This window comes from Sphaerodactylus townsendi, linkage group LG05 (assembly GCF_021028975.2).
Source record: "Sphaerodactylus townsendi isolate TG3544 linkage group LG05, MPM_Stown_v2.3, whole genome shotgun sequence".
Lineage (NCBI taxonomy): Eukaryota > Metazoa > Chordata > Lepidosauria > Squamata > Sphaerodactylidae > Sphaerodactylus > Sphaerodactylus townsendi.
This window is the reverse complement of record NC_059429.1, coordinates 85,579,707-85,600,251: the sequence shown is the minus strand read 5'-3', so window position 1 is coordinate 85,600,251 and position 20,545 is coordinate 85,579,707. Positions and strand designations below refer to the sequence as shown.

Genomic DNA, 20,545 nt, shown 5'->3' with positions numbered 1-20,545 from the left:
TCATGTGAGTGCAAAGTATGGGGTATTTGCTTCTACAGGAGAGACCTGTAGAATCATCTGCCTCCATGCAAGTACAAATGGAGATAGACAAAAAAGCAATGGCTACTGAGTCACAAGTAGGAGGGGTTAGAGGGCAACTCCCAGGTACAGACAAAGACAGGAACATCCCAAAAGATGACACTTATGTGCTTACAGTGATTTAGTGCCCCCCCCCCCCCAGTTTCCAGGTGTGCTGAATCGCTGTCTCCAACATTCACCGGCTCTAACTGGTGCCCTGGAATGATGGGAGTGGCAATACAGGACTATTTGTGGAGCATAATCAGCCTCTTTCTCCAGCTCTCAAAATAAGTTAGAATCCATACATTGGTGAATTCTGTCTGCTATTATCTGATAGCTCAGGCTCCCAGAGGCTTCTTTGGCAGACTTTGCTCTTGCGGAATTCCCTCCCAAGGGGGAAGAATGCCTGCTCCACCCTGTCTTGATAGGTCTTCGAGAGATATCTGAAGACATAGCTATCTCAGAAAGTCTTGGAAGTGTTCAGTTAATATTTTACCTCCTTGGATTTTTAAATATATTGCAATTTTTGTATTTGATATTTTAACTGTTTTGTATTCTTGTAATTTATATATTTATTTTATAGCATTTATAAGCCACCTTTTTGAAAAAAAAACCACATTCAAGCAAGAAGCTGCTTTGAGAACTTGTTTGTGCAAAAAAGCAGGACATACATTTCTTAACATGAGCAAATACTGTTGGCAGTTGGTGCCATAATGGGTAGATTGCAATCTAAGTACAGTGGAAATATGACATCCCTGGTACTTTGAGGGGGAAGATGCAACCCACAAATTAGTATTTGCTGCACATTTACTGGTGTAAAATGCCTTGACCTGAAAAGGCATATTCTGGAATGTAATTTCAGGTGCTCTTGAATGTTGCATGGGCCGTTGTGCTAATTATGTTTATAGAATCCTGTTGATTGTAAAGGAACTTGAAGATTTAATAATAGAGATGAGATAATTATAACTGACCCAACTTTACATGCTTTAAATATATGAATGAAATATACCTACAGTAAAAAAAAACTTATATTTGCACAGGCTGGCAATACAAAAATTGAATTTTTGTCAAGTAAAATATTAATTGAATTATTGAGGACAGAATTAAAACTAGTCATATCTCTCTGTTTAATTTCTGTTCTTCTTTCAAGTAACAATGAAAGGGCCCATGTGAGGACAAAGAGGTAAATCCCTTCTCCAGACCCTACCACCGCCACACCTATATTTTGTTTCTTTCAGTACCTTTCTCCCAGCCTGGCCATTTTCCTGTATCACAAGATCATGGAGACAAAATTCCAGGTCTGTATGTAGCATGATATGAACTCTGACACATGAAAGATTATGTTGGAATAAATTGTGTTAGTCTGTAAGATGACCCTAAACTTCTGTTTGCATTTCTCTGAGAGAAAATATTCTTTGAACTATTTGTTGCCAACCTGGAATGATCTAATTATCAAACCATGTGAGGGGAGGGAGAGGAGGAAGTATTCACCAGAACAAGGATGAGTAACCCCAAAATTCTTTCATAAACCCACTAGCCAAGGTTTGAACCTGGTCCACAGGAGCACTGATTCCCATTTATAATTGGTGTAAGTGAAGCAGAATGGTGAATCTGTAGAAAGCCAGGCAGACAGTATTACAGTGCAGGAACTTCAGGTGGTACATGACTTAGGTTTTTTGAAATTGTCCCTAACTATCTGATGCATGGAATTTGGACAGGCTTTTTCCTTATTGTTTATCCCTCCCATTTCTCAGATAAACTAGTGCTAATCTGTGATATCTTTTGAAAATATTCCCAAGTAACAACAGAAAAGAATATTGCCTCTCTGCAGTATGTACCAGTTTTCTCTCCCTCCCTCCCTCTTTCTCACTCACTTCACACGCTTTGTAGTTGCACCTTGTAAGCCTCTTAGCGCACAAGCCTGTTTTTTAAACAAATACACCTGTAGTTCAGAGATCACAGAGCCCATAAGACTTAGTGTCACTCAAGCCACAACTGACTGTCATGGCTAACAATGCATTCCCATGGGAACTGGCTGCTGCAGAGTAGGTTAAGTAAGGTGAAACACCTGTCCCAATCTCAGTCAAGTGTGTGCAGATCCCATTCTGCAGGCAGTCCACCAGCCTCACCTGTTTGCCATGCGGGTGGGAAATGACAGCCATAGCCTTGTCCTGTATCTCAGGGCTAGCCCAGGCATATGTTGTCATAGATGATTCTGGAATTAATTGACTTGCACCGTTGGGAACTCCTTGCCAACAGAAGCTGCATAGTCAAGTGGTGGCTGGATTCCCCTCTATGGGTTCCATCGAGAGGAGTATGTCTTCTACAAAGTCACAAATAAAAAGAAGAAAGTAAGGGGGAAAACATGTTATCCTGTTTGATTGGATCGCTCTGCCCCATCTGGAAACTTTAGAGATAGTTTCCTTCTATTTCTCCATGTAATTCAACAGATATAAACTGTGGCTTAAAGAAGAGACTATGAGGGTCTCCACTGTGTAATAATTTATTTATTTAATTTATATTTTTATTTATATCCCGCCCTCCCCAACAGGGCTCAGGGCAGCAACAACACAGAATCCAAGTACAATAATAAAATAACCAACAATACAGTATTTAAAACAGCAAGACCAATCATAGATGGTGAACCCCCCCCCCCCGTGTTATCTGTGTATCTTCAAATGGGTGGGAGCATGTTCCCCCCTACCCCAATGCTTTGCATTGTTCTGTCCCAGAGTGTGCCCAATTCTCATGTGTAGTCATGGAAATTCTGTGAGCACTAGAAATTCTGTGTATTCTTGCATGCAGGTGCCCTGCTACAGCAGCATCATGAGAGGTCAGCAGACTGGGGACGGGGGTTGTCCTTAACTGGAAAAAGACTAGCTTGCAAATACAGAAGAAGGCCAGGGGAAATCTTGTGCTATTAGAGACTGCCACCTCTCAGATTGACCAGATCACCTTTTCATCTTCCCTCTTCTATGTGTCTTTTGCAGGGAAATGGCATTTTCTTTTATAGGATCAAGTGCTCCACCCTGTTGATGGTTCCCAAGGGCAGCTCAGAAAGAGCTGTTGGCTATGACTGCCTGCATTCGTCAACCTGAAATGGTCCCTGGGAACTAATGTTTGCCTTCTGGAGAAATGTGTACTACTCCTGTGTACAAAACCTGAGATTGTAGTTGGGCAAAAGAAACATGTAGATGCTATGAGCAGGTTACCATTGCTCAACCCTGTCACGAAGAGTCGGTGTTTCTTTCTGTTCTCTGATTAGCTTTCTCTGCACTTTGCCCAGCCAGAAGCACACCATACAGTTCTACGCAGAATCCATCTGCTGGCCACCTGTGTTTATACTACTTACCGCGCAGATGGCAAGCTACAAAATGTGTTTATACTGGTATTGCCAAGGCATTAGAAGAGAATGTCAGACCTGGTAAAAATGTCTAGAGTAGGCGGCTGGGTTGGGAAATCCCTGAAGATTTTGGAGGTGGAGCCTGGGGAGGGCAGTGTTTGGGAAAGGAAAAAAACCTCATCAGGGTATGATGCCACAGAGTCCACCCTCCAAAGCAGTCATTTTCTCCAGGGGAACTGATCCTGGTCATCTGGAGATCCTGGACATTTAAAAATAATGGCCAGACACCTTCAGGTGCCACCTGGAGGTTGGCAACCATAAGAGCTATGCCATGTGTTTTCAGCTAGTCATTATAAATCATTTGAGGCCTGTACCTAAACCTTGCTGTCATTCTCAAGTCTTCAGCCTCACAGCTGTGAACAGATTTTGGTTCACTTATAAAGATGGTTTAAGGGAAACAAACATGAGAACCCATCACATCGTACAACAAAAGTTTGGCTTCTGCTGAGGGTATTCTTGTCATGCTCCTTTGGATGTGAGGAGCTGAGATATCTGAGTTCCTGGGCCTTGGAAAAATGTTGCACAATAAACGGAAAGGAGCAAAAAGTCGAGATGAAAACCCTTGTGCTGCAGTTCAGGTTCCTCGTGTTTGACTTGTTTCCTTTTCAGCAGTGTTGTGTATTCGTTCAGGCTGGCTGAACAGCAATGATTAGTTAGTTTGTTTTCTAAGCTTACAGCAGTTCTTCTCCTGCTCCATCCCCTCCCCTCCTCTCCCCTCCCCTCTGTCCTGTCAACAGGAATCTTCTGCCAGTTTATGAGACATATTGTTTGCTTGGTATTTTTCTGAATCAAATAGATTGTCTTATTTGGAAACGACAAGCAACTGTTGGAATGGGAATATAATGATTTTTTAAAATATAGTCATCAAGAGGGACTGAGAATGTGGGCAGGAGCCAGCCATAACACAGTTCTGCCTGTGACACGGAGCCCTGATTGGAAAACTCACACTACTGTTTACAACTTCGGTTCCCCTGACAACTTCCCTTCTTGACTAGTCAGTATATCTTGGATGCAACACACCCCACTATTTCATAGTTCTGAACCAGTCCTGTCCTTGATGGAAGCTGGTCAGAGCTGGATTTATATGTAAACTAAGTAAATGGCAGTTTAGGACCTCAGATTATAATTATTAATCTGGCCCTGAGAGTGTTGAGTTACAGAACAGTTAAATGTTAAAAATGGGAGATTGAGAGAGACTGGTTTGCTTTTTGCAGTTTTTTGAAAGAGTGGATCACTGTCAAACCTCCCTTTCTCTCCTGTACTTGCACTGGTTTATACAATATTATTTCTGTGTTGTGTGAATGCAGGTGGCTTCAAGGAAGTGCAGAGCTCTCCAAACTACTGCTCATTTTCCTGAGGGGATTGTTACCACAATCCAGCATACGCTCTCAGCAATTACACACTGTCAGAGTTGTGATATAATGGTTGGAATGTCAGATTGTGATTGGTGAAACTCAAGTTTCTGTATGTATTAGGTGCAGACGGGAATATTTACTCTGTAACTGGGTGTTAGCATGAAATCTTGGGACTGGCTGCATTGCTACTTAGGACCTGGCCTTATGCATTTGCTTCATTGGTTAACAGTTCTTACAATTTACATCAGGGACCTAAGGCTAGAAAATATTCTGCACTCTAACATGATAATGCTGTATGCATATTGCTTTGCCTGGTATGCCCTGATATCATGTATAAAAACTGTGTTTGTTTATTTAAAGCCCTGGGGCATCAAGTACTTCTGTAATCTGTTCACTGAGAAATGACACTTCCTAGAAGTGATGCTGGAATATTCAGATGTTGATAGTGGGGTCACTAGATGTAAAGAAGGTAGGGCTGCCAATCTGAGCTTGGGAAATTCCTGGAAATTTAGGGCATATCCTGGGAGGGTGGAGTTTGGAGAGAGAAGGGAGCCCAGCAGGATGTAATGACATTTTTTCCAAGACAACTGATCTTTGCAGACTGGAGATCAGTTGTAATTCTGAGAGATCCCCATGGTCCATCTGGAAGCTACCACTGTCAAAAAAACATGGGGAAGGTGCACTACAAGATATCAGTACAAACCACTCTGCACCAATTGCTATAACTACTATTGTATGAATCATCAAGTTCACACAGCTGTAGTAATTCTCTCTTGATACATAACTAATTTAATCAGAATAAAGCCTTTTTGATCCTATTTCAAGGCTTCCATCCTTTTTGTATGAAACAATTTCATGCAAACAACAACTTCATACGTACAACTTCATCAACAACAAGACTTTTGGTTACCATACAAGGTATCTCAAAATGAAAATATCTTCAAACATTTACAATATTTCCCCAAAGGTAGTAGAAATAATGAGTATAAGAGCATTCTTTGGACTAGATAACCACAGCTAAGGTTTGATCTCATTAGTCTTCTCATTGGCCCAATAACCTATAAATTACACACTGGTAATATCTAATTGTTAACAAATATAAATTATACCTAAAATCTTTAACAAATTAAAGATTCTTGAGTAAGAATCGTCTGTAAATGTAGAAGAATGTTTGAGATAATTCAACAAGAAATAGTCTGAGTGTAACCACATCTCCTCATGCATACTATGTATTTAAGATTTTAGGTTTAATTTGTATTTATTAACATTAATTAGATATTTTGTAATTTATAGGTTATTGAGCCAATGACTAACGAGGTCAAACTTTACTGGTGATTGTCCTTGGTCATTTCCCATTCAAGAACTAACCAGGGTCAAAACTACTTAGTTTTTGAGATCTGATGAGATACAGTTAGCCTGGACCATCCAGGACAGGGCTTACTCATCATGCTGGCAGGGGATGATGGGAACTGTAGTCCATAACATCTGGAGGGCCGCGAGTTTGACACCTGTGCTCTAGTATTATCTGGACCCAATAAGGAACCAGATGCATGAGTATCTGTGCCAGTACTTATCTCTGCCACGTCTTCAGATTGAAAATAAAGTTTAGATCCAGTGTTGTACCAGTGGAAACCTAAAAGGACTTAGCACAGTTCTGATTGTGCAAGGTCTCGTTTAACAACTAGTGTTTTCCTCCATACAGTGCCCAGAGGTTGGTACCACAAGATCTTGCACAGCAGAAATGCTGGTGAGGATACAAAAAAAACCTGATTCAGCATGAACATCAGCTGCTTTTTCTTGCATTTCCACATGCACAAGATATCTAGTGCAAGCAGAAATGTGCTGGGTCCAACTCAGTTGTATGCCACTAGGTTTCAAAGAAGTTAATGGTATGTAAAATTAAGCAAGAGCATTGCAAAAAATGGTAGAGGGGCAGAGTGATATTTAAACATACTGTGTTTTTCAGCCAAGACTGTCTTCCACATTAGCAGTGCATTATTCAGCAAATCCAGTTCCTTTCAGCCACAAGGCATTTATAAATGGATTTTTTTTCATTTCCTAGTATTGTGCTTGGAAGTCTGTGCTGGGCTACAGAATTGGCATGAGTGGTATTAGCCCACAGCCATCTGTTCTAACAGAATTGCTCCCTGCATTCCTTCTTGTGGGTTAAAACATTGAGCTAGGTCCTATCTTTATTCATTTGACATGTTTGTCTCCTTTTCTCCCAACAAACCATTCTCAAGGCAACTTGCACCTTCCATGTACATCTTATAATTTGTTTAGAGGACTTACTTGATTCTTCACATGTGGTTTGGGGTGGGTGGGGCATCTTGACTTTGAATGACAGTTGAACATGATGTATAAGCCAAAACAGAAGCCATGTTGTCTTTTGCAATCACAACAAAGTACAAACCATGTGCAGAACTATGCCATTGTACTAAGGCTTTAAATCCTAAGTGCACCAATCTGGGAATGAGCCCCATTGGACAACAGGGGTTTAGTTCTGAGTACAACTGCTTAGAATAACTTCTACGTGGCAGATTATGCATAATGAGGTTCCCACTACTTCAAATAGAATTGGCTTCAGAGTCTTTGTTTTGGGGCATGTTTGGCATTATTGCCCACTGCCCTGTTTGCAGCAGGGCAGGCATTACCCCTCGGATGACTTTTGGTTTGCATCTGGGTGGGGGGCAACATTTTAAACTATTAAACAATCTTGAATATGGCATTTGTACAGTCTGCCCGAGCACTAAACGTATTTTATGGTGCCGGAGGGGGGGTGGGGTGGATGGAAGCATGTCAACTGCAAAACCACAAAAGGACAGCATGAACTGTTGTTTGCTGAGCTCCTCAGGTTCATGATTGGCCGTCTCTCAATGTGCTGTACAGTCAAGCGTCAAGACCAACTGGCATTTCTTGGTGTGGTCTGGAATTACTGACTGCTTGTGTATAAAACTATGAGGCTGTAAACTTCCCTGTTTGTTGATCAAATGCACAGGCAAATCAGGTGTCTAAATTGATTGACTAGTCTTATTATTTTTAGTGGCTATTATCAATTTATCAATCTATCAATATGGCTATTTAATTTTTAAAAGAAATCTAATAATATGCAGAGGCCACGGGCAATAGAAATGATATGGCAGGACAAGAAGTGGCAACAGGGAGGAGGGTAAAAGGGGAGTGTGCAAAGCAATACAAGGGAGTGAGGGGGTGAGACTAGACAGGCTGGCCATGGATGGAGGGAAGAGCTGTGCCAACATGCAATTCTGACGGCAAAGCAAATTAAATTTGTGCTACAAGTGGTTTCACTTGCCATGGAGAGAGTGGAAAGTAAAAGTGGAGCTAAAGGAAATATGTCCGTACAAGAAATCTTGCCATGACAGACATTCGCCTCCACCACATGGCAAACACCTTGTGTGTAATTGGCCGGCATTTTTATTATGGTGAGCCCTCATGTGTGCCACTTGTTAATCAAGGACTTACAACAACTGGTGTTTGAGCTGCAGAAACTATATGGATTATGAATCAACATGTCAATTATCAGTATATTTTCATCTGGAAGCAAGTGGACTTTCTTATCCTGCCTCTTTGTTGATCTCCTGCTGTGAAATTTGATGTAGTTTGGCTCTTTAATTATTAAAGATTGCTATACTATAGTGGCAGAACGTATTGTCACCTCCTCTTGCAATACAACATCAATTGTGTTGCAGGTTTCCTAATCTCCTTGGCTGTTGCTTGTGGAGGTGAGAAAACATGCCATGCACTGATGTTACAGGATACATTTTACATTTACTAGGCTAAGGAAAAAGGAAGAGGAAATGTTTCACTGTTGCTTTTGTCAGCATGCATGAGCTATAATATCTCACGTTTGTCTTCAGGTTTCCTGCTTGCACCCTGTTCCCAAACTCTTGTTTTCTTTTAGAGGGCAACCTCCAAACACCAGTCCACAATCCAGGACCTTGGGCTTTGATATGTAAACAAAAAGACTCAAATATTGAATGTCTCAAGGTAAAATTGTGATAATTGCTCACATTCTTGAGGAGTCCTTGGACCTAATGCCCAGCAACAGAACATCCCAGACATTCCAAAGTCATTGTACTTCCTTCCAAGGTGTTTTTTAAATGTCCCAAGGAGTTGCCATCACAAGTTGACAGCATTCCAAATGAAATGATCTATAGGTATGGCCAGAATTACAGAGATTCACCCCAGGCCTTGGGTGTGATATTAGCATCTGCATATGGCATAAAGAGAACACCCTTTGTAATGCTGAAGTCTTTTCAGATTGTTAAAAGGAGCAATACCAATTAACAGCAAGAAAACACTGTAGTAAAGGAATAAAGCAGATGGGCAGGCAAAGTCACTGCCAAAAGTATTGGAAAGCTCAAGGAAGAGACTAGAGGGAACATGTAGTCATGTATTTCTAATTAATGTCATGCTGGCCTTACTGGTTTTTCTATCTTCAGAGTCTCTAACCTGGCATAAAACTAGTGGTAGGTGCTCATTAACCTGGCATAAAACTAGTGGTAGGTGCTCATTATTCTCATAGTCTAATTGTGAGTCCAGAATAGTATTATTAGGAACAATTCTGGTGTTTAAATTACCTGGAATGAGACATCAAATGGGGGGAAAAAACTTTTTTTGCAATCTTATTAAAAATGCCAAAAGTTTATCCCATTGAGTCGGCATGGTAACATTGGATATGGCAGCAAAATAAACATTAATTATAATCAGATTTATATCAGATACACGTATAAGCATCCATTGCTATTATATCTAGTTGGTCAATTAGTTCAACAGCAAGGTTAGGTTTGTATAAAAAGGCAAGGCTGCCACTAAATCTGCCTCTCAGTGAGTTCTTCTGGGCTGAAATATTCAAAACAGTAAACCCATTTACCAAATATTTGTTGGAGACCATGTTTCTTGCAATAACATGCAGTCAAATTATTTTAAATAACTGATAAAATTCAGGTCAAGATACTTGTTCTTCCAGCCATGCCTAATAAAGGGGTGTGTGTATGTGTGTGTGTGTGTGTGTGTGTGTGTGTGTGTTTCCAAACAGTAGCCTTCTCCTCCTCCATTTAAGTAAAAATGGGAGGTTCAGTTTATCAAGCTGATGCTGTTGATTAAGGATCTCCATTGCTCTTTGCTTCCTGGCAGACATTCTCAGTCAGATAAAAGATGAATACTCAGGTGGCTCAAGGGGGACTTGTAAATGCGTTCCTTAGGCTACCTTATTTGTTAGATCATGGGCAGCCCAGTCCACAGGGTAAGGTGGGCAGGGACAGTGTCATCACTGTGCCATCTCCAAAGAGTTTCCAGGTGGTACAGGGATGCAGCAAAAAGAAAAAAAAACTCAGCTACCTGGAAGCCCTCCATAAGGCTTAATGGAGTTATGCCATCCAAAAGGTTGGCATAAGTCTGAATTCCTGACTCTGGCATTCCTGGCTCAAAAGCTAGGGTGGAAACTAACTAAAGTCAGCTCCACTTCTGGGAATGGCCCACTCCACCCAATCTGATTGGACACCAGCTTTGCTTTGCATTGGCACCCACTTTGGAGTTTGCCACTGTGGAGCTGTGGGATGCCCAGATGCCAGCATCTTTGCCCTTTCTGCTGGCTGGGGTACTCCTTATGCTCATGGAGGGGGCAAACACATTGGTGTGACTCCACTCTGCATCCAACGGTCAATTCCCCCACACACATCCCAGTCAGGGCGGTTAAGAGAGTGAGGCAATAAGGATTTTCCCTCAAACCATTTGGTGATATTCATAAACCATTTTCTTCTCATTTGTGACAAGTTCTTTGGGCAACCATAAGTCTAGTTTAGAGTTATACAACCATTCTCTAAGATCGTGTGTTCACACAAATGAGCTACCATAGAAGAGTGGTCCCATGCTGCCTTGAGTGTGATGTAAGGGCAGGATACAATGGTGGTTGTTCTAAATAAATGTGCATAAGCCACAAGTGTAAATTCTGCCTGGCAATGTTTGCACAAGCCACTCATTCCATATTCTTTTGTTGGCTATGTTTAAGGAAATAAAACAACCTGTAGTGATGGGAATGACTGTTATGCATCCTTATGCCAGTTTACTTTAAACAGGCATATGAACTTGCTGTTGGCTTGTGACACTTTTTGTAGACCTCTGAAAACTGTTGTCAAGCCCAGCCTGGCATAAATCCTACAAACCCAGTTATGCACTCATTCTAGATACAGGGAGCAGGTGGACAAAGCCTTTCCAGAAATAGCAAGGGAAGGTTCTTAAGAAGACGTTAAGCTTCTGCATTGTGCCAAGAAATTAGGCACAGTAAGCCAAGCTCCACACTCTGTAACAAGAGTGTTTTATTTTGCTGGGTTGGTTTCCTTTTTAAAAAAGTAAATAGGACTCCTGATAACACTGGCATGAGGAACTCATTAGCCATATCCTAAGTGTACATTTAAGGCTAGAAATACCTTTGGGTACTTAATTCAGATCTTGCCTAATTCTTTCAGCAGTCACCAGACGGGTGTGGTGGTTGTTAAAATGCCACCATAGTAGAGCAATTTGGGGTGGATTCAGTGAATTGATTGCAGCTTTATACACTGACTGCAGGGTGGCTGCCTATAACTGTACAGAGAGTCAATCAGCTGAAAGCCTAAGTCCACACAAGGTAGGGTGTGACTGTTCCTGCCTTCTACCCCACATTTCTGTTTGGTTGTGAGGGCAAAATACACTGTGGTGGCCAGATCTTAAGCCCCTTAAGTTGAGTTTTTGAGTGCCCCTCATACTGATGTAAATCATCAACTGAATCCATATGTAGAATGAGCAAATGAGTGGGACAAAATAGTGGTTACCAGCACTATAGTGCTCCTCTCTTTTTTGAGGGAGGGAACTGTGGCTCAGTGGTAAAACATCTGATTTGTACACAAAGGTCGATTACCAGTGGGGGACCTTACCTCCTCTTCCCTCCTCCTCCCCCCGCCCCCCCGCCCCCGTGGCATCAGGTGCATGTGTGAAGTGTTCTTGCTTTCTGTGGGGAAAGCCAGGAGCAAGAGCAGTAAGTGCATGACAACTTCCTTGTACTTCAGTACAAGGAAGTCTGCCGTGCTGGGGTTCATTTGCCAGTGCACCGCAGGGATCTCCTGCTTAATAGGCCGGAAGGTTTCAGGTTCAATCTCCAGCATCTCCAGTTTAAAAAGGATGAGGTAATAGGTGATGGGCTTTTCAAATTAAGTTCTTCCATTGGTTCTGGCCCCAATTTGTTTCAGTTTATCCTCTGATTTCCACATATGTTTTTGTGCCTTTAGTTTTTTACTTCAGTTTTTAGAAACCTTTCCTCTGAGATATTGCTGGTTCTTTTGAGACCACTTCGATCTTTTTCTGATTTAGAGTTTCCTTTCTCCTTATGCATAATGTTTCAGTCAGTTTTCTTTGACTTGCCCGCTCCCACCCAACTCCAGCCCACTTTTCAGTGATTGGATGGTTGCCATTGTGATGAGGGCAACCATTTTTCAGGAGGGAGGGTTGAATATAAATATAATGTGCCACATTTATGTGCTTGCAAAACTAGAGTTCACAGGATGCAACTCTAAAGATCACAGCCAAACTCCTACCTGCACACTTGCAGTAGCACACAACTGAGAATGTGTGGGATGTCTTGGAAAAAGGCACAGGCCTCTGTTAGTCAAGTAACACAATGTGGGCTGAAACATCCTAACCATTAAGTTGCAGAGATAAAAGAAACGACACACCTAATCTCTGTAATTAAAAATCTAGATACTTCCTCCAATCATGGCTGCTTAAGACTTCTGGTGAGCAACTTGAAGGGATGTTTTGCAGGCAAATACTATAGTATTAAATATAATGGTCAATTATATACTGGTTCTCTGCCCCACACTGAAGGGAGATTCTTTTCAGGGCAGAGCTTCTGTTACAGATGCCCTTTGGCCGCTCTCACTGCATGTCATATCCCATAATCTTTGCTGTTCGAAGAGTGGGCAAAGTACAGCCTTTCCCCCTGCTTCACAGGGAAGTCAAAAGAAATGGCCCTACATTATTCTTTGCTTCTGGCTTTTTGGCTTCACCCCATCTCCCCCTCTCTACTTCCACTTTCCCTGCTGATCAGGAGGGCTTTTTCAAACTTTATTTCAACTTCAAGCATTTGTGCCATATTAGATCTATCAAAATAATGATGCGTTCAATATTCAAGGAATATTGAAATAACAAGCCTCTCTGTCCTTCCACAGCAGCGGTGGCAGGAAGTGTGTGTGTGTACATGTAGAGGAGAGAGAATATCAGTTCTAGGACATGGTCCCCTTCTTCAGCAGAGTATGATTCAGGGAACTGCTTTTCCTCTTTTATTTTTTTTGGGGGGGGGGGTTATTTTGGGAATGGGGCTATAATATCAATATAACTGCAATAATATCAGTGTCAATATAACAGCAATTTAAAGGACTTTAACAAAGTCAGCAACCTTGTGACTGTATGCCTTTAAGAATGAGTTGATGGGCAGCGTTACGAGAACCAGGAAAGGCAGAGACCCAGGAGTGTTCAGCAGGCAAGTTGCACAGTAGGCAGTGGAGTGCCTCCTTGTGTATAAATGGAGAAATGTGAGGAGACCCCACTACAACCCCACTGTGCAGCGAAGAGCCCCAAGATAAGTGTTCTATGCATAATGGGCCAATGTGTCTGTTGTAGTGTTTCCTTTACTAGTGACATGCATCTTATGCTACTTGAAAATTGCCACCCATTAGCTGAGACATCAAGGTGTGAATCTATGTTTTTAACAAATGTCAAAATGGCATTTGCTGTATTTTACATAATTGGTAAAGAAATTTTGATCTCCCTGCAAAATTCTAAAAATCTGAAATGAGATGGTTGTGCAAACATAACCAAACTTTCAGAAGAAACCTCCTGGTCATTCAGAAAGATCCCGGAATGCAAAATGAGTCTGGGAAAACTGTTCAACAGCAGATAAACTAGTGCATGTGAGAACAACTATGTGTAAAAATATTGTCACCTGTAGGAAGACCATCCTTTCATCAGGATGGGATATTCTATTGCTGGCACTAATTTGAAGCTAGCACACCAGTTGCCATAACTGGGAATGAAAACACTTGTTCCAGGTGGGTTGCATGGACATCTTTGAAACTTGGAGGGGGTATATCAGTGGCTCTCTTTCTCTGTAACATTTAGGACATGCCACAACTTTTCAGATCCTAAATTTATCAGCTTTCCTTCTATGGAAGATTCAAAGTAAAGTTGTTCAAAATACCAATAATTATAGTTGGGCAGGAGAAGGGAATGTAACGATAGAATATTCTTGTGACCAGTGAACTCATGCTGTCTGCCTCTTCCGCCTTCCCCAAGCCACGTTATTTGCATCCTCAAGCTTCAAGCTTCCTCACTTTTCTGTCTGAAGCTTTTGGGATTATTTTGGCAAAAATCTTGCATGTACAAGGTGGTTCATGCTCTTTAAGAAGGTCTTTAATCCTTAGGGTCATATGGATACAAGTAGACATTTTGGGTACTTTCAGAGGGTAGCTATGTTGGTCTGCAGTAGAACAGTTAGATTTGAGTCTAGTAGCACCTTAGAGACCAACAAGAGTTTCAGAGTAAAAGCTTTTGAGAGTATGGATCCTTTTGTCAGTCAAGTAGAAATGGAGATCTAAGTTCTCTTAACCTAGTCAGAAGATGGGAGGGGTATTGTAAAGAAAGCTTGTAAGGGATGCATAGGTGCTATATACATTGTAATCATCTTGATTATTGCAGAGGGAAAATGCTTGGTGGCAGAAAATTAGCATCTGTAGGGAGATAAAAATCCCATGTCCAAATTCAGCCCTGGGGAGAGGGTTTTCATTATTCTGAATGTGTGAATTAACCCCAGTTCAGCAATCTTTCATAATTTCCTTTTGTAATTTCATTTGAGGACGGGCACTCTTAGCTCAGCAATGGAATGACCTGGAAGATTAAAATGTTCTCCCATTGTTTTTTGAACGTTTTTAATTTTGGATATATTTCTACCTGTTCTGCATAGAAACTGACCTATTTGTCCGATGTAGATTGTTTGATTTAGCCAACTGCTTGAATTGCTCAAAGAAAGCATTAATCAGATTACTGCATATCCAACAGGAAATTAATATAAATTGTAGACTGAAAACCTTGATTACATTTTTAAAAATTGAATGGAGGCAGTTTCAAAAATTCACCAACATTGCAATTGTGTTCAGAGGTTTTGAATTTGAATGAGGAGAAAGAGCTAGTTTGATTAAAAATACCTAATTTCCCAGTGCAGCTCCTTCCCATGAATGACCAGCTTCTATGTAAATATTCATTTGTCTCTTAAGGGCTCTGGAATTGCATGTCTCACTTCACAACTTCTTCATTTCCTCACAAGGGTTAAGATAAATGGAATGTCAGATTTATGTCCTTAGTCTGCATATTTAATCTGCTTTTATTACAGGCTTTATATTGTTGAGCTCCAAGAAGAGCATGTGCACGTGCGTGTGTTAGCAAGGTCTCTGTCTCGTGCTTTCTATTGTGAATATTGTAGAACGTCTCCAATTTTCACTGATGCAGCTAGAGGGCTGCCTGCTATTACTTAGGAAGCAGAGAGGGGAGGTATGAGACAGGAGAGTGAATGGGTGTGTGTTTATATATGACTGGCCCAACCTGCAGTTTCGGATTTCAGACCGAGCTTATCACTCTTCCAGTCCTTCAAGCCTTTGGGTATTACTCTGCCTTTTTACTGAAAGAGCTGCCAGGAGGAAGAGAGAAACAGTGCCCGCTTCGGTTCTCTTTTTCTTTCCTTTCTCATTTCCTCAGCAAGAGCTCGCCCCCACCACCACCCGGGAACTTTTCTCTTGCCTTTTGCATTGGAGTCTGCCCTACAAGCGGGGTGTTGTTTTTGGTCTGTTCGTGTCTCAACCAACTCCAAGTGTTCTGTATTTGACAGCTGTGCTGAACTTCCTTCTGGCTTGACCGAAGAAACTGTATTTTTCTGGGTTTCCCTGGATTGGGATACAGGACAGGAGACTTCCGTGAGCTGTCAGCAGGTATCTAAACACTTTCAGAAGTGATGTTATAAATGATGACAGGTGTGTTAAACTGTTGTAATGCTGGGGATGGGAAATGCATGATTAAGCTTCTGTGTTACGGCCACCCTTTCTTGCCAACACTATGAATACTATGCCCCAAATAATTGTAAAACTTTCAATATTATCTAGTGATGGGTTCAGACTCTGGAACCATTAATGGAGCCCATCAAGTCTACCTGAATCTGAAGGTATTCAGCACTGGGCTACAATGCTAGACTTAGAAGTTAAAATCTAGATCTGGGAGCCACTTTATTTTTTCAGCTCCTTCATGGTATTTACCCCTAAAATAACTTTGTACATTGTTGAATGCTGGATTGAGGCAAATTACAAGATTCTTACCTTAATTTTTGCACCATCTGGCACCTGAGTCCACAGGCACCTTATTGTGTAGAAGTGCCTGTTGCTTCATATACATATGGGATTTGCATGTGCTTCTTTACAGAGATTTTAGAAAAAGATACAACATAGAGGCATTGAATCTCAGAGCTGACAGGCACCATGTAAGGATATGATTCTCTTAAGAGTATATTGATGCTAAAGCTGTTGGTAGAGTATGATTGCTTTTGTTTTGTTAATTAGTGGCAGACGAGCTGAATTTCATCAGACACTTATTGAAAGAATCAGCACACTTAAGCATGTATTACCATGCAATTACTACTGACAAGATGATATTGGTTCAATTATATTGAGAACTGATCTTGTTGCATGACCAGATCTACATTTTTTTGAAAGGGGGCAAAAGCCCCTCCCCCATATATATGTACATTTTTCATTGTATATACATATATCATTAACATCTTTTAAGTGATAGAATAAATTAAATTGACCTCTATGAACTGTTGATGAATAATTGCACGTTTACATTATTTTATCTATCTAAAATGTTTGAATATTCTCCCTGTCCTGCCCCTGCACACATAAAAACCTAACCAAAGGAGAAAGTTTTTCAACTGAGCCTTTTTCTGGACATCTTTAAAATTACAGCACATATAATTTTGACATGGGAAACACCAAACACACCTCATGCTTCTTGCAGCCTGATAAAGCACAGCCCAAGAAAGCCTTTGTCTGGTTATTACACTGCTAGAAGCTAAAATGTCGCTGGAGAAGAAAATAATGCTAGGAAACATTGAAGGCAGTAGGAAAAAAGAAAGACTCCTCCCCTCTTTTAAGGACCACATATTGGCTGTGGGAGGCTTTGGGCATGCAAGACTTTGGAGGGGGGATTAGACCAGTGGCGTAGCGCCCTGAGGGGGAGTGGTAAGAGCATGGCGGGGGCATGGCAGGGGTGTGGGGCACGCGCATGCCCCGGGTGCAGTTCCTCCTTGCTCTGGCCCTGGATTAGGCCATATTTGGTCATTGACTGTAAATAAAGTCTTCTTCTTCTTCTGGATTAGGCCATGTTTTAAACACTCATTGAGAATAGTTTTGAGGCTTGTGATAGCAGTTTAGAATGCCTGATACACCCCCACCCACCCACCCCGCTTTGCTAAGGCACTGCAAGCCCTGTCTTGTTTTCAGGGTTATGGGTGTTTTGAAGGGTCACCATCTTCAGCTGAATTTCTGTTGGTCCAAATCACTAGTGCATATCGAATTGTATCTCATAGGTGAGTTTGAAGGAGCTTCTTCCCAGAGCACAACTGTGCAGTCCCTGGAAGACCTACTCTGCCCTCTTCCAGTAATTAGAATTGTGCCTATCTAACACAGTACAGTCTCATCAGGAAGTCTATTTCACAGATATCCTACTAAATGAGTAATTTTGGGACATTTTTAATGGGAGCAAGGTGTTTTTTTTTAACTAAACCTGTACAAGTTTACATCTGCATTTTATGGAGAGTTACAGAAATGCATGCCAATGACTGAATGACTGAATGAATGATCTAACAGCACATGCCACCAGACTCTTTGGAGAAGTCATGCTTCTGTAACATGTTCGTTTCTGCAGTACTGGCTGATTCCCTTCTTTGTAACATAAATTAAACGTTGGTGCTATGATGTGCTGAGTTCATACAGCTTTGGAGCCTTAAACTCTGGTTAGGGACTCTGCCAGATAATTTTGGAAGCAGTTGATGTGTGAAAGATTCTTCCTTAGCAAGAGAATTGGACTTGGTGGCCTCCTAGCATTTTTCAGATTACTGAGGTGCATTACTTCTGCCACTGCTGGTTAGGTGTGAGCAGAAGGTTGGCAGAGGTCACTAGCCCCTTCCGCACATGCAGAATAATGCACTTTCAACCCACTTTCAAAGCACTTTGCAGCTGTGCGGAATAGCAAAATCCACTTGCAAACCATTGTGAAAGTGGATTGAAAGTGCATTATTCTGCATGTGTGGAAGAGGCCACTGCCTACCAAACCCTGTGATCACAAGAGACTCAGCTGTGAAACTGTCCATGCAATTGTTGAACAACTTCAGGAATTACTTTCAGAATGTAATTCAAATGAATGGGGTGGCTGGCTCCTTGGTATAAGAAGGCTCTTGTTGTGCCTCTGAAAGCAGCACTGATAGCTCGGCCTATGTTTTTGTGCTCTGTCACTGCATGACCATGATGGTTGAATTGGTCAAACAGTCCGCAAGGGTACAAAAGCAGTTCAGAACAAGAGAGTTGGAAACCCCACAGCACAGTGTTAGATGTTCACTGGTCATCAAAGATGTTGGTTTTGCTGCAGGCTCAACAGATGGTTGGCACAGAAATGTGACTGGGATCCATTCTAACCCTGTTAGATAGCTGCTTGGAAAGATTTAGGTGGAATCCTTTCTCTTGCTTTGCTGTGCATGATCCCGGATGGAAGTGTGGCGGATTCAGCAGTAGAGAACTTCTCAAGGTTCAGAGCAGAGCGTATTACACTGTAACAATGTTTGTTCTTGGCTCTTTGTACAAAGTACTTCAGGTTTTTGCACAGTGCCTTTTCTCTAGAGTTTCCATTATGCCCTGTGTGTGTCCTCAGTGTGACATGGGAACAGAGACATGTATCTCCATGTCATATGTCATATCATTTGAGATATAAATATCCTGAACAGAGATTGGCTGCTGATGAGCAGCCTCATCCAAAGGACCAGGCACCTGGCCACAGTGCTGCTGCCATGCCAGCCCGCTGCTCCCAAGGAGGATTCCTGGTGGTATGGGGAGGCATAAAATGCAAAAAAAAACCCACCTCCCCGCCACTGGGAAGCCCCCACTGGGCTTAATGGACTTACAGCATTGAAAAGTTGGTGTATGTCCAAAGTTCAGGATGTTGGCGCAATGGGGTAATAGCTGAAAGGAAGCTGACTAATGTCAGCTCCTCCCCCATCCACACTTCTGGACCACCCCTGCTATTTCAGCAGCAGCGGGGGCACAGGAACGCTGGTATGGTATCCCACTGCCAGGAAGGGCCAAGGTGGCCACATGCAGACGGATTCACCTCTCCACCAGGGCAACTGCGTCAGGGAGGCCAAATCCACTGGTGCAGCCTCATGCCACTCCCAATGACAGATTCAGCCCCACTTTGGATGGGGCCATTAGTCAGTATCCTAAGCTGTGCATAAGTTTGAAGATTTCTTTTTTCATTCCCATTGACTTCAGTGGAAGAGTTTGTATATATGCCAGTGTCATTGTTACAGCATTTGCTCATGCTAGGACGTGGACTAAGGAGATTAATACTGATTATGCACAATAGTATATCTGACTACTTATTAGAAAGTTATTATCAAATGTGAATCTGAAGTGAATGCTTCATAGAAAATAAGAACATAGTCCCGTTCGTGTACATACATATAAGTAACATGAACCTGAAACATATATTAATGAAAACTCACTGACCTGGATCAATGGATCATTATAACAGAAGATGAACAGCTAAAAGTACCAAATTAATAGGTACTGTAATCTTTATCTTGAGATGCTTATAGTTGCTGATGTGTACTGATTTTTTTTGGTATTGGATTTGTCGTTTGAGAGCTGTGTATATCATTAAAATATGAGTATGTTGGAAGTAAAATGCTCTGTGATAATCTGAAATGTTCTGATTTGTCCCCTCTAATTATGAGAATACACATTTTGAAATTAAAAAATTATACAATAAGTTTTGCCTTGATCCGTATTGCATCATGGGCTTCTTATGTACCAAAAATAAAACAAGACTACCTATCTTCCCCTTTCAAACACTGGAGAAGATTTGGGATAGATGAAGCTGAGCTGATGCTGTAGTAGAGGTGAAATTCTCACTTTTTCAATAGCATAAATAGCAGTTTCTGTTCTGTACTTTTCATTAAAACCCCCCAGAGGAGATATTTTAAGCATCGAGGCTTGTACCCATTAGGCTATGAGCTTTGATTTTCCTGCAGAGTGCCTCCTTTGTATCCAGTATTAAATGGGCTATGCTGCTGAAAAAAACAAACAGAATAGTAGTACTGTGCCGAACTATGCAGTGTTTCCAAGCTGGGAGGCTGTTAGATACTGGTACTTTTATTACATAGCTATACTTTTAAATGAAAATAATAATAATATCAAAGGGTGCTATCTCTTTGCCAGATAGTAGCATGATAAAGAAATGGATCCCAAGCATTCAAATCAAGTGGGCTTGATTCCAAGTGATTCCATTTGAATGATAAGACATCATAAGAGTTTTGCAGTCTGGAACGCTGTTCAACAGGGAAGCAACCTATGAAAGTAACTGGTAC

The 20,545-nt window shown here is 41.5% G+C and overlaps 1 protein-coding gene across 13 annotated transcripts in view; it reads left to right on the top strand.

Annotated features, from left to right (window-relative positions):
• Positions 1 to 20,545, top strand: part of PLEKHA6 (pleckstrin homology domain containing A6) — a 210,594-nt gene that overhangs the window by 41,597 nt on the left and 148,452 nt on the right. For 12 of the 13 annotated variants that reach the window (XM_048497312.1, XM_048497302.1, XM_048497310.1 and 9 more), the window contains exon 1: positions 15,517 to 15,845. The exons of the other annotated variant lie outside the window; for it this stretch is intronic. The gene's annotated coding sequence lies outside the window, so the exon portion shown is untranslated. Of the gene's footprint in view, positions 1 to 15,516; positions 15,846 to 20,545 lie in introns of those variants that run through there. 13 annotated transcript variants of the gene reach the window in all.